Here is a 15,478-nt window from a genome sequence, read left to right as displayed (position 1 = left end):
CAGAAGATTGAACAAAGCAGCGCTTAAAGTGAGAGGTCCTCATCACATTACCTGAAGCCCTGAATGGGGGCAGGGGAGAACGGGCTGGTCCTCTCAATAAGTTCTAGAGAACTCCTCCTTCCTTGGACACTGGCTTTTCCCACCTTCCTTCCTAAAATGAAACAGTTCTATTTAAATTTCAAACATTCTATCTTTTTCAGTGAAATTATCACACCATTGGTTCTCATGGGTCTCTGGCTTTCTGGCTGCATATTTTGGGATTTGTCGGCTTCCATAATCACAGCACAATTCTCCTATAATGAATTACTCTTTCTCCATCCTTCCCTCTCTCCTGATACATAGCTAGATAGATATTTTTATATCTTTATTCAGTTAATGTTGTTCCCCTGGAGAACCCTAACTAATACAGATCTCTTGCCCGTTTACTTCCAGTTGGGTTTGGCCAGTGAGAGGCACCAGAGAAAATCGAAATTTCAGGAATTTTCTCTTTTAGGTCTAGTGGTTGTAAGAAATTCCCAAATGTTCCCATGCCCTTATTTTTAATATTATATTCTAACATTTGTGAAGTAGAATGTTATTGTGTTTTTTGTTCTACAAATAAAAATAATAGCATGTTATTAATTTAGAAAGCATGAATCCTTGCTTGACTTCAGAAGCTACTTATTTCTATTCTAAACATTGAATATATCCTTTCAAATACAATGAAGAAAAATTTTGCAATGCTAACTAGTCTGTTTCATTTCCATCATAATTTTGTGACTGATTGTGTTGAATTATACTTTTTCCCTTTGTACTATTTCTTCCCCTATGGTTGAAACAATAGGTTATTGTAGTTATTAATTTTATAACATAAATAGCATTTTAAAATATTAACCCATTGCATATTATTTTTTTCTTAAATCAAGTTCTTATGTAATCTCTCACCAACTAATCTGAGTCATGAGGGTTATTACCACAAGGTAAGTTGTTTGTAGACAGCTGATATAGTAGGAAAATTGGATATTTGAACTACCCTCAGCAGGCCTAAAACTAAACAAAAGATGCATATTAAGTAGTTCAAGGAAATGAAGAAAAATAGCATTGGGTCATCTGTGTTTTGAGGCAAGATAAAAGCTCAGATAAGTATTTCTAAACCTTCCTCGGCACTGATATAGCACTAAAGGGACTAAAAGTTTCTAAATACTCTAAAACAAGACAGTGTATATAGGCAGGTGTCTAACTCAAATGATTCCATAAAATGTCTCTCTAGCAGAGGCAACAGTCATATACTTGAGGGTTGTGTGGCAATCAGCTCTGACAAATAAATAATTTCTGTTGAAGATTTCAAACCAAACCAACAAGAAACAAACTGTAGCAAGTTGTAATAGAAGACCATAATATCATAATCATCTGAAAAAGAGATCTAATTCTAAAATCAGTAACAGGTAACTAAGAACGAAATATTTAAAAATAAATGTAACAAAAATTACAAAATGTATACTCTAAAAATTATAAAACCTCCCTAAAAGTAATTAAGAACTAAATACATAAAAGTCAATACCGTGAATCACTGAACACTGCATAAAAAAACTAATGGTATTGGCTACTTGAACATAATAAAAAAATCAATTTAAAATAAAGAGCATACCATGTTCATAGATTTGCAGACTTCAGATTGCTTAGATGATATTCTCCCCAAATTTATCTTCCAACTGTAGACATCCCTGTTAAAATTCAAGCTTGTTTTTTATAGAAATCCATAGGCTGATTCTAAAAATCATATAAAATTGCAAAGGATCTAAACTAGCCATACAATTTTGGGGGAAAAAAAAAAGAAAAAGAGAGAACAAATGTGGAAGACCCATAGATCCTGACTTGAAAACTTACTTAAAGCTTGTATTGTACTGGCACAAGAATAAACTACAGATCATTGGAATATAATTGAGAATGCTGAAATAAGCCCATGTGTCTATAGTCAACTGATTTTTGGCAAGGGTCAGGCCCATTCAAGGGGAATAAAAAGTTGCTTAACAAATAATGCTAGGGCACCTAGATAGCCATATGAAGAAGAATGAAGTTGGACCCTCACCTCACAGCATATATAAAAATTTACTCGAAGTGGATCAAAAGCCTAAATGTAAGACGAAAAAAACCAACTATAACACTTTTAGAGGAAAACATAGAGGTAAATTCTCATCACTTGGATTTGGCAATGGATCATTAGATATAACAGAAAGCATAAGCAACAAAAGAAAAAAACAGAGTGAACTTCATCCAAATTAAGAACTTCGGTGCTTCAAAGAACACTGCAAATAAAATGAAAAGACAATCCAAAGAATGGGAGAAAATATTTGCAATATTTACATATGTGAAAAGAGATTTATATCTAGTATATGTGCTTATAATTCATCATATTAATATTATATACATAAACTTACAACTTAATCAATAAAAAGACAAATGACCCAACTAAAAAAGGACACAGTATCTGAATAGGTATTTCTCCAAATATATACAAATGGCCAACTAGCACACAAAGAGATGCTCAGCATCACTATTTATTACAAAAATGTAAATCAAAACCACGAGATAGCATTCACACACACACTAAAATTACTATAATAATACTCTAGATAATAATAACAAATATTAATGAGGATGTGGAGAAATTTGACCCCTTTTATAGTACTGCTGAAAAGGCAGAATGGTGCAGCCACTTTTGAAAATAATCTGGAAGTTCCTAAAAACATGGCTCAATATAGTAAACATTGAGTTAACATGATGCATCTATTCCATGCATAGGTGTACATAGAGGAAATAAAAATATATATCCTCACAAAAATCTGTATGTGGATATGTACAGCAGATTATTCACAATAGACAAAAGTTTTAAAAACAATTCAAATATTCATCAATGGATGAATAAGCAAAATGTATATATTGACACAATGAAATATTATTTGACCACACAAAAACACTAAGTAATGACACATTCTATAGTATGAATGATCATTGAAAACATTATGCTAAATAAAGAATGCCAGTCACAAAAGACCCTGTGTGATATGACTCCATTTATATTGACTGTCCTGAAAAGGCAAACATACAGAAATAGACAGTAGATGAATAGTTTACTGAGGGCTGGACAGATTGGGGAATAGTGGAATGACAGCTAAAAGGTACAGAGTTTCTTTCTGAGGTGGTCAAAATGTTCTGAAATTGATAATGGTGATGTTGCATATTATTGTAAATAAGCTAAATCCCACTGAATTACACAGATTAAACATTTGAATTGTATGGTGTATTAATTATATCTCAGCAAACCTAATATTAAAAAACCATAGTAGTGTAAGTGTGAAAATGAGCTTGTGAAGTTAGTCTCAGTGAACTATAATGCTTAAAATTTCAGACTTACACATATTCATATATATGTACACAGATACACACAAACTTAGTGCTGAGAACCAAATAGTGAGAACAATATTATATGCCCAATGAGATATATATATATATATATATATAGATATACACACACACACACATATAGATACTTGTGTATCAGTGATATATTGAAGAATGGCAACAGAAGCAGTTTTCCAAAGGCATAGTAATAGAATGTTCCCATACCTACAGAGAAAAATCAGAAAGCATTACAAATATATACTGCAAATAGTTCAAATAAAAATAAAATATAATGTTAAATCTTTTATGTTTCCTTTTTACATTTTTTAAATTTTCTTATAGTGGACATCTCTGATAAATTTCATCAAAACTTCATTATATTTTCAAAGGTATTAAAATTTACATAGTTTATCAATTGAAAATTAATATTTTCTTTGACAAATGACTGTCATATTAGAATGCTGGGAAAACAGTACGTTTGAATTTATAATATAAAGTGTTATTTTAATTTTGACAATAAAACAAACATGAAAAAGTAACAATGGACTGAAAATTAAAAGATCCTGATGTGACTTTTGGGGGGTTGTTGCTACCTGGCTTTGTAATGGCTATTTACATCCAACGTTCTCTTATCTATACTCTGTTATATACCACTTTCGAAAAACCTTATTTATATGATGTATCTTGTTACCTCACATTGTTATCTATTTTCTTAGTAAGAAATTTTCTTACATACTTACTTACTTTCTTCCTTTATTTATTTACTTACTTTCTTAGTAAGAAATTTTCTTAGTAAGAATCAAATTTGGGCTTTTTTTTTTTGCAAATAATTTTGACAGAGTTCCCTCTCTGCTATATAATGTATTAATTAATTACATTAGAGAAGTTAATAAAAAAATAATGCAGCTTTAGTTTATGCACTTTAGGAAAAATAGAAAAATTTGCTTTTTTGAATGATTTTCAGAAATGAAAATACCTGTGTTTTCAGAATCTGACAAAATTGTATAATAGTGAAGTACTTATACTTAGAGCTAACCTGTATTTTTTTTTCCTATTGATTTTGCCTTGTGTTATCATTTGTATTGGCACATACTGCCAATAGATTTTATGCCTTCTCAAAACAGAAGATTGGAAATAAATGGTGAAATTTATGTTGATAACATTAGGAATCAATTGCTAATGAATGAACTGATAATTATTCTTCAGGTTTTTAAAATTCCTTTATAACAACCAACTCCCCACACCCCCATTTTATAGACACTGGTCTCATTTTATACAGATAAGCAGGGGTCTAGGGAGACTGCTTGTACAAATACTTTATTAAAAATGACAGAGTGCTTGAAATCTTCTCGGGTAGGTCATGTCTACTTAAGTAGGACAATGAGATTTGGAACCTTTTTCCATAGGACTTATCCCGTTAGGAGAAATAGATGCACACTGGTGAAGAATATGGAAAAAGGTTCCCTTCTTTATTATTATTTTTTTAAACACACACATTAAAAAAAAAAACATTTTTGACATAGATCTGATAACAGTATTATATTTAATAATTGCAGCTTCACTTACTTTAGTCATTTTTCCTGTCAAAAAATAAATGATTGGTAGAGATAAAGCATGTGTGTAATGGGTATTAGCCACTATAACTTATTCTTTAATCTCATCTTTCTAGTTACATTAGCTAAAAGCAGTTATGAGCAGATTAGCACAGTGAGGTAAATAGCACTGGATACCATTAAACACATTGAGAGGGCCAAAGGCTTTCAAGTGGAGAGGGATGTGAGGCCCAACACGAGATCACATCAAAAACAAGCATTTCTGATCTAATTATGTTACTCTGGGTCAGTCTTTGTTATCCATTACTGGAAAACCATAAAGCCCAAGACATTTATCATTTCTCTATCTTGTCTTCCTTTTGGAACATACCAATTATTTTATTTGGTTTAAAATGCTACAGATATTCTTAGACTTAGTGAGTGATTACACCCTAAAATAGAGAAGAGATAAGTTTATCACAAAAGCGTAATTTATCAACAGAGCTTCAGAGAATAAAAGAGGAATTTAAATCCTATTCACTTAGAAAAGGACAGATCTTCAACATGGAACATGTTTTGAGAGAGAGCTAGATGAAGCTAAATAAATGGAAGAATGTAGTACAGAATACAGAAGATGTTGAACACCTTAAACATCATAGTGTAGATGTAAAAAATAAAAATAGGACCAAAAAAAAAAAAAAAAAAACCCACCACATAATGTTTGGAATAAGAATAGGAATGGAAATTATCTGGTAAACTGAATGTGACTTCTGGTACTTTTAGCATAGAACTAAATAGGAACTGTCTGGAAAACAAGTTTCTCCTCAGTGACCCACAGTAGAGAGAAGATAATAGAATAAGATTACAAAACTATGTATCTTTGTATTGTATTTTAATTCTCTCAGGTTTATAGACAATAAATTCAATAGCAAGCTATTAAAAAGGTGTTGGTGAATTTATATGGGCCAGTGGGGGGAATGTGGGTGTCCTGTTAATAATTTTTCCACCTTGCTGTGTATGTATTGGTCTTACTTGCATATGCCTTAGGTCTACACAGGAAGGGAATTTGGTATATTAAGAGTTGATGCATAAAAAGTTATGCTGACGACTGTCAAAGTCAGCAGCCATTCAAGCAAGGAGTTTTTAGTTAAGGTGTTTATTTGTTGAGCATGATCCCAGAAAATATTATGAAGTATAAAGTCTTCTATTCTTAATATACAGAAAATTACTCCCTAGATAGTTGATGGTAAACTCACTATTACTTCACTCTAATTTTTTTAAAAGGTAAAGAAAAGTATATAATTCATTTGGATAGCCCTGAAATAATAATAAGCAATAATTCAAAGTTGAAAAAGTTAAATTTTTCACTAATTTTAAATTCAAATAGATTTCGACTTTTATTTCTAATGTCACTATTTAAAAGCATCAAAAGAGGGAATCAGAAAATCTATACATGACACATGAATGTGTATATGGAGATATATATATATAGATAGATAGATAGATAGATAGATAGATAATGAGTATAGTTAAAGACATACAATTATGGAATAAAATTACTACCTTGATCTTATGATCTTTTTTTTTTTTAATGTATTTGACAGAGAGAGACAGTGAGAGAGGGAACACAAGTAGGGGGATTGGGAGAGAGAGAAGCAGGCTTCCCTCTGAGGAGGGAGCCTGATCCAGGGCTCGATCCCAGGACCCTGCAATCACGACCTGAGCCGAAGGCAGATGCTTAACGACTGAGCCACCCAGGCACCCCAACTACCTTTATCTTAAACACAGAACTGAAGAAAACACCTATATTGTACTATAATACTCACTTATTGAGCCCATTCAATTTCTCTGGTTGAAGTCACTTTATTTTTTTTTCTTTTATTTATTTTCAGCATAACAGTATTCATTATTTTTGCACCACACCCAGTGCTCCATGCAATCCATGCCCTCTCTAATACCCACCACCTAGTTCCCCCAACCTCCCACCGCCCGCCACTTCGAACCCCTCAGATTGTTTTTCAGAGTCCACAGTCTCTCATGGTTCACCTCCCTTTCCAATTTCCCCCAACTTCCTCCTCCTCTCTAACTCCTCATGTCCTCCATGCTATTTGTTATGCTCCACAAATAAGTGAAACCATATGATAAATGACTCTCTCTGCTTGACTTATTTCACTCAGCATAATCTCTTCCAGTCCTGTCCATGTTGCTACAAAAGTTGGGTATTCACTTTAAAAATTATGTACTAGCAAATCTTATGTTTGGGTATAAATTAAAGAAATGAAATTGAAGAGATGTTCAGGATAACACTGTTGTAAAGAGAAGAATATTTGTTACTCATGGTCAACAAGTACAGAAGTAGTGAATCCAACCTCCAATCCACCTGATGTTGACATGGATAAATTACTTCCCATCATGGTACTCTACTTGCCCTGGTTTACATTCCAAGGTCACTACAGCACAGGATAATGGCTGAAGATCTATCTGTTATGCTTGCATTTCAGGCAGTGAGAGGGACTAAGAGGAAAGATACATAGTTCCCTTCCCTTTAAGAATACTTACCAGAGCTATTTTTATAAGCCACCAGTAAAAATCTAATCACATGACTGTCAATAAGGGTCTCTGAAACATCCAGTCTGATCTTCATGTCTGTGCAACCAAGAGTCATAGTTTTGTTATTGAAAAACATAAAGCACATATTTTTGAGATAAGTAATACTTTCTAAAAATTTTGATGATTGTACCAATACTGTAGTTTTCTGTATTATTTATACAAGAGAGATTATATAAGAAATGACATTGTAATATATATTATCACTTTTTTTAAACTTTAATGGTACCAAATGATCTAAAGGTTATCTGAATGCTGTATTTCCAAGAACATCTCATCTTTCTTCAGAACATTCTTTTTTGCTTCTTCAGTATTAATTAGGTTGATACAAGGGTTGCTGTGTCCCCTGTCTTTGTTCTTAGGAAGTTCACTTGCTTAGAGCTAAGTGAAATAAATGATTGAAGATAAAGTTGTGCACACACACACACACACACACACACACCATACAGATCTAAAGTTCTAAATCAATGGACATTGTTCTAAAAATTTAGAAAACTGGGCATAAATAGACTTGAAAACATATATATATAAATATATCAAGATGAATTTGCGTCACTCGCAAAAGATGAGAGTTCTGAATTGGTTACTTAAAAGGTTTCAGAATCTTACTGGAATAAAATTTATACATAGTCTAAAAGATAATGTGCAAATATCTTTAAAATTCTGAGAAAAAACGATTCCCAATCTAAAATTCCATATCCAGAAAAACTATAAATCAAATATTGTGAAATAAAGACATATACAGGCATGCACCACCTAAAAATTTTTGCCTAACACACAGGAAGATCTCAGAAACATAAAGGTGTCAAATCAGTATAACTTTGAGTTAACAAGAACATATCATATCGGTTCATTAATTTGGCAAAACACACCATACTGATGTAGGATGTTGATAACATACTCAGCATTTCGCATGTATCCAGGATAGCCGTGGAGTGCTGCCTGGCTTCATCTAACTGCCCACAGTAAAATTAAAAAGGAAAGACAGGGGTTTAAAATAAAGAATTTTTCAGTATTCAAACAGAAGTCAAGAAAATAGAAAGGCAGAAGAGATTTCTTGGTTTGAAATGTAAATTATTTCTCATTCCCACCTCCTCAAGATTTTCAAGTAAAGTAAGAGTTTCAGAGTAAAAATGAAACTCAGCATGTAAATATAAGATCATTGGTAAAGACCTGGGAAGTATCTGAAGAATTACCTGAGAAAAGTGTTCAGTTAGGCAAAAGACCCACCAGTGATCTTGTAGATGCATCTTGCAGTTTTCATTGAACACTAAACTTTCTGAAAAATCTTAAGGTGTTCTTCAGCAGCTTTGCTGGAAACCCAAGGCAGAAAAGTTCTTATTTCAGAGAAAAATTTTAATATGGCTTTTGTCTAATTGAGCAGATTTACAATTGATCCATAAGCATTCACAAAATTTTTATAAAGAGCTATTTTAGCTTAAACTAAAAGGGACAGAGGCAATGCAAAATGAAAAGGGAACTTTGGATCCTCACACTTTTGAAGGACAGCAGTAAGCCCTCAAAACTTCCTAGCAGGCAACCTCTGCCCAGCTGCGTTTCAGAATCACTATACACATGCAGGCCTCTGACATGCCTTCCATTTACCCCCTTTCTGAATGAGAATGGCTATTGTGACTCTTCTACTTGTTTCAACATTGTATTTGAGTTATGAGGGTCAGAGAACTCGTTGTTTTAGTTTTGGGGCCTCAAGGCTGAGAAAAACTAAATTCACAGAACTTTATAAAAGGATCCACATGTAAGGACCTGATTCAGATGAGCAAATCCTAGACCTCCAGCTTGAGCATTATGCAATAGATCACAGGCCAACAAACTATGGGCAGGAGGGTACACATGTTTTTATAAATAAAGTATTATTAGAACACAGGCATATATGTTCATTTACACACAATTTGTGTGTTTTCAAGCTATAATGGCAAAGTAGTCTTGATAGAGACCTTATCTCATACAATGTTATAATATTTACAATTATATAGATGATTCTTCAGAGGTGGGTCTTAGGAAGTGGTAAATGTATTTTTCATATGAAAATAATGTAAATAATGTGTAACCAGCAGTTGCAGAGTGATGATTTTAAAATACAACTGCACATTTATTAATTCTACCTCAAATATTTGAGTATACTTTTTCTCTCCTGAAATACAGAGTCCAGACTTACTTTCTCATTTCTAATGAACAAACTATAATAAAAGTGTAAGTGTCCAAAGCAAGGTCCCTGCAAAATACTGCAGCTTTTTCTTGGCTTAATCTTTCACAGGATACCTACTCTTAGGACCCAACTAATGCAGTCTGAGGAAGTCCAGATTAGTTTACAGGGTGAGAAACATGGAGAAGCCCAAGTGGAGAGAAACTGTGAGCCTACTTCTAAGCCAGAAACAAGCACCAGACACCAGTGGGAAAAAAGATGTAGATGGTTTCAACTCCCTGACTGAGAAAGTATGAACATGGATACATTATGGTAGGATTTACTGGTTTTACTGTGTATCTCACCATTCAAAACAACCTAATAGAATGGTAGAATGTACTTATAAAGACTGAGTTAATTTGCCAGCTCAGGAAAATCACCCTTTGAGCTGGGAAATTTTTTTCTGGGATGCAGTGTATAAGCTTATACATAGCAGTGTGCTTCAAAGAGCTAAAATATCTGAGCCCAGGAAATAAGGAGTAGAAGTGATACTGGCCCCCTCTCTAAATCACTTCCTTGATTTCCTATAACTTCTGTCTCTGCAAGTTTGTTTTTGTTTTGTTTTAATTTGATTTGATTAGGTTGGTGAATTCACATCTATTAAATAAAATTTTAAGGATCATAATAGACTTGAAGCTATGACTAACACTTGGTCATTTGGTCTCCTCACTAAAGAGGATGAGGAGGGAGAAAAATGTTATTTTATTGTAAAGTCCATACAGATCCAGATACTTACAACTATAAAGGGCCAAAGAACTTGTGCACAAGTGTACCAGGAACAGTATGTTTGGAAGCCAAGAAATTCATCAGGTTGCCTCTAGGTTCATCCAGATGTGTGACAACAGTGAATGACCAGTATCCATGATTATGGTGCATCACAAGTAATTGCACACATTATGGACAAAGATGCAAATAACTCCATCAGCCAAGAACCTAGACATGCCAGATTCATGAAGGAAATCAAAATGTTCACATAAGCAGGAAGAGGATATACATATCAGTTACAGAGCCAGAAACAGTTGCAGTAAGTAATACAAACTGTTGCATATAGTATTGGGCTTTTTGTCTAAGAACCTTAGAGAAATTTATTAAGAATTAACTAGTAAGGGCTCTGCGAAGAATTCAGCTTAGTGATGGGCAAGAGTTGATCTTATGTTGTCCAATAAATGGATTGTTTTGATTCTTCTTATGTAACAATTTAAAATTCTCTTGGGGCGCCTGAGTGGCTTATTTCATTAGGCATCTTCGGCTCAGGTCACAATATCAGAGCTCTGGCAACCTCCTGTGTTGGGGTCCCTGCTCCACAGGGTATCTGTTTGTTTCTCTGCCCCTCCCCCCTCTCATGCTCTATCTTTCTCTCATGCCCTCTCACGCATGCTTTTTTCAAATAAATGAAAAATAAATCTTTATTATTATTATTTTTAATCCTCTTGGTTCCTCCTCTTCTTCCAGCTTAGGCATTATATTGTGCAGGGTTGTACTGGTTCCATGTGAGTGAAAAATGCCATATTTTACTTGATATCATTGCTGTGTATACCTCATACATTTTGTTCTGTAGATTTTCTAACATTATAAGGTAGAACGCCGCTAGGAAAAACTCCACCTATACATGGTCGACTCCAGAGAGCAGAAGTGTTACCAGCCATAACATTTATGATATATAAATACTGCCTTCTTAATTATCCAGGCTAAGAACTTTGACATGTATTTCAAAGCACTTGATAGGCTGTTCTGGTGGGATCAAGTATCGGTCACCTGAGCAGTGCCTAAATCCATAATACATCCTTCTTTTGGCTTTCTGCCCTTCATGTTTCACTCCCTTGCACTTTATATCCACTTCCTCCGATCATATCCCCAAACAAACTAAATGCATGCAAGCTTTGTCTTGGACTTTGGTTTATGGAGAAACAAGGCTAACCTTGGCTTTCTCATTTTCTACTGTTTTGTTGACAACTGTTCTTTGTGATTCTCTGCTTCTTCCTTTGGTTTTGTAGATTATACTCTTTATTCTGTTACTAGGATCCCAAAGCCATGCTGGAAGAAACAGTGATAGGTAGATAGGCAGGTAGGCAGAGATAAAGATAGGTAAGATGTAGAAATACATATAGATAGAGATATTACGTGTGGTGTGGGAATATGTTCAGTTTTATTTACACAGATGCCTAAAATTCTGTGTTTATGTCACTTAATTTTAAGTACATTCTGTATGAATTCCTTATAGGCAAAGAGAGTTTCTATCTATCTTTGTGTAATTTTTGAATTTACTCTCATTCAAAAGTGATCTCTCTCTTAGTCCCACCCCACCAAGAAGGAAAATTGAGCAAAAATAACAAAAAGCTAATTCACATAATTTAATATTTAGTCTGACAATTCATATTTTACTGAGACTATTTATTTAAAAAGAATAAAGTTCAGACACACTCCAAAGGTACAGTATTTTTTTGTTGTGCTATAGGTTTTTTTCAGATATGTGAACAGGAACACTAACATCTTAAATGTTTTACATTTATGGGGGGGGGGGATTTGGCAGACTTAGATTTTATTCTTTTATAAAATACTGACATACACTTATGTAGAAAAACGGGTGTTATAAAGTCTACAGGTTGTGAAAAGATTAATTGTAATTGGTTCCTTCGATTAACTTTATTCTAAGTCCCTTACCTACCTTTGTCATAGAAGTAATAATGTGAGCAGAAGGAAAGGCTCTAAGCCAGAACACAAGTACAGGAATCAAACATGGTGAGGAACTATACATGATGCTATCTATATTCCTAAGTAGCTGATGGCTTACTCAGATCTAATGCCTAAGGGATCTTGTAAGTTCTTTCTAAACTCTGATACATTTTATAGCAGTAAGTCATTTAAATATTTGTGTTAGGAAACATTTGGAATAGTTTAAGAGAAATATGGAAACAGGTAAAACATAAAGAATACTTTGTTTTATTTTTTATGTTCTTCTCTTGTGATTTTATACTTTGATGTTAAACATTTCAGCCTTTTAAATATATGTAAGTTTGAAAAAAAAAATTTTAATCAGTAAAATAAACTATAAAAACCACTATTTTAACGTCATTAAAGTAAGTTTAACTCTCAAGTAGGCCTAAACTCTTCAGTGGACACCGTTATGTTTTCAAAAACCAAAAGGCAAATTGGTAAATTAATGAACAGGCATTAATGTCAAAAATAAGTGTGTATTCATGGCAGGATCACTATGTGGCAGGTGCATATCCAGACTTCCAGTCAGATTTCTACACATTCTTTTCTTCTCTGTCCATTGGTGTATGTCACCACCATAGTCACAAACTCAAATACAATAGCACCCTAAAACAAAAAAGCATTAAAAATAAGAGGCATACTATTATTTTAAAGTCCTGAAATTAAAAAAAAAATTTTTTGAAATCTATAAAATCAGCATTTAACAATATTCTCACAATTGAGGTAAAGTAGAAATGTCATTTGGAATGACTGGACAATATTGTCCCTTTCATATTTCATACATTGATACTAACATCAAATCTTTGTTGTATCACACATTTTCTCCTTATCTTACCTTTCTGCTGCATACCCCTAGCCTGTCGCTAAGAAAATTCTTTACATTAAACAGGGCACATCTGTCCACAGCAAGTGTGTAAAAAAGTTAAAAAGAAAAAAATTTCTCAATACTCCCTATTTCCAAATTTCAGGCAAATTTTAAGCATAGGTTGAAAACCTAAGAGCATACATATATTGCTCTTGTTGATTTGAAATTACACTTTCTATCCAGGATGAGTTTGATTCACCTTGGATTTGAGATTAATCCTCTAGACAATGTTTAAAATCATCATTTACCTTGGTATCAGTCTTTATTTCCCTGTCACCACAATTCCACTGCACAAAATTAATCCCTCTCCTCTTCAGATTACCTCGCTGGCTGATAACAAAGCACTGATTTTTCATCAGGATAATATTTGCTTTATTAACTGATGATTTTCCTTTGAGTACCCTTTTCATTTCCTCCTCCTTATTCAGTTAACTTGTATTATTTTTTTCTCTTTAGATTACTGAATGGATAGCATGATGAAATACAATAGGGTACCTTCTTGATTTTTTTACTAAGAGAATAGTTAGGTAAAAAAAAATAGGTTTCTTCAATGTGAAAACCCAAATACTGAACTTAAAGTAAATAACTTTCATGCTATACATCACAGACCAGAGGAAAATGAAGAAAATGTCGTTAGAAAACTAACTTATGGTCCTGATAAAGGGAAGAGAAACTTCTCTCTTCATCTCTCCCTGCTCCATTTGCTCCAAAGGTAATGCTTAGAGCATGCAGAATCTTGTTTAGGAAAGTATGTATCAAATCAAAACAAAACAAGAAATTTGGGGGTGAGGAATGTGTATCTGAATAGAGCAGTGCTGCCCCCCTAGGTAGATTGTGGAGAAGCAGCAGGGCTATGCAATCATATATGATGACTGGAAAAACAAAATAGCATTGAAATGGTAGAGATATCTTTGCAAGAATGTATGTATTTTCCACATATCTCTGGAGGGGGGTGAATGCCTTCAGGAGGCCATGTGGTGAGGAGGATGTACAGTCATCTGCAAAGACAATAAAGACTATCTAGAAAAAGGATTTGCCACCGGTATTTTTGGATGACAAAAAGGGCAGAGATCTGCGCCCCTCCCCCCCAAAAAAAAAACCCAAGAAGAAACTCTCAAACAAACAAAAAAACTTACAGTTTGATTCTTCTTAAGGAACCCATTGACTATTAAATCCTATCAAGAATGAAATGAGGGGAGACTTTGAATTCACTAAGACTAAATTACTAAGATCCAGGAAGATCTTAGTAGAATTCAGATTCATTTATTAAAACACAAAATAAGATTTCTTCCATATGCATATTTATGACTTTTACTGCTATAGTACAAATTTAGGCATTTGAACACTAAATACTATAATGAGAAACTTAAATGTTGAAAAATATAGTTTTATATAATACGTTTGATTATCATGTGGGTATGGCATCAGGTGTGGGAGGCAAAACTGTTTATAGATGTATTATTTCAAAAGATAGTATTATTAAGTCTTTGTTAGAGACTTCAAAATGTTCTCCTAGAAGTTACTGGTTCTTCAAAATACACAAGTTATATCACGAAATATAAATTAAAATTAAAATCAGCTCAAATTTACTGAATTAGTCAGTCTTGTCTGCCATGACAAAATCCTGCAGGCTGGGTGTCTTGAACAATAGGAATTTATTTTCTCACAGCTCTGGAGGTAAAAGTTCTAGAGCAAGCACAAATTTGTCAGGGTTATTTCTGATGAGGAATCTTCCTGTTTGCAGACACCTCTTTCTTACTATACCCTCAAGTGGCCTTTCCTAGGTGAGAGCACACAGGGCAAGGCTGGAGTCGGTGGTGGGGGAGAGGAGGTTTCTCTGGTGTCTTTCTTCAAGGACACTAACCCTATCAGATCAGGTCCCCACCCTTATGACCTCTTTAAACCTTAATTCTTTCCCAACTTCAAATACAGACACACTGGAAATTAGAGCTTCAATGAATGAATTGGGGGTTGGGGGAGGAATACAAATATACAGTCCTTAACACTTACCATCCTAAGATCGAAACAACAAATTCATGATTTTGGTCATAAATTCTATAGTTTGCATATTACACATGACGATTTTTACTTGTTTGATCTTGAACACACATATTTAAGAATATCTAAGAGCAGCTTTGATATTATGTACTGGGAATTTTTGATTACCACCATATT

Source organism: Mustela nigripes, chromosome 15 (assembly GCF_022355385.1).
Source record: "Mustela nigripes isolate SB6536 chromosome 15, MUSNIG.SB6536, whole genome shotgun sequence".
Classification (NCBI taxonomy): Eukaryota; Metazoa; Chordata; class Mammalia; order Carnivora; family Mustelidae; genus Mustela; species Mustela nigripes.
Note: the sequence above shows the minus strand (reverse complement) of the source record.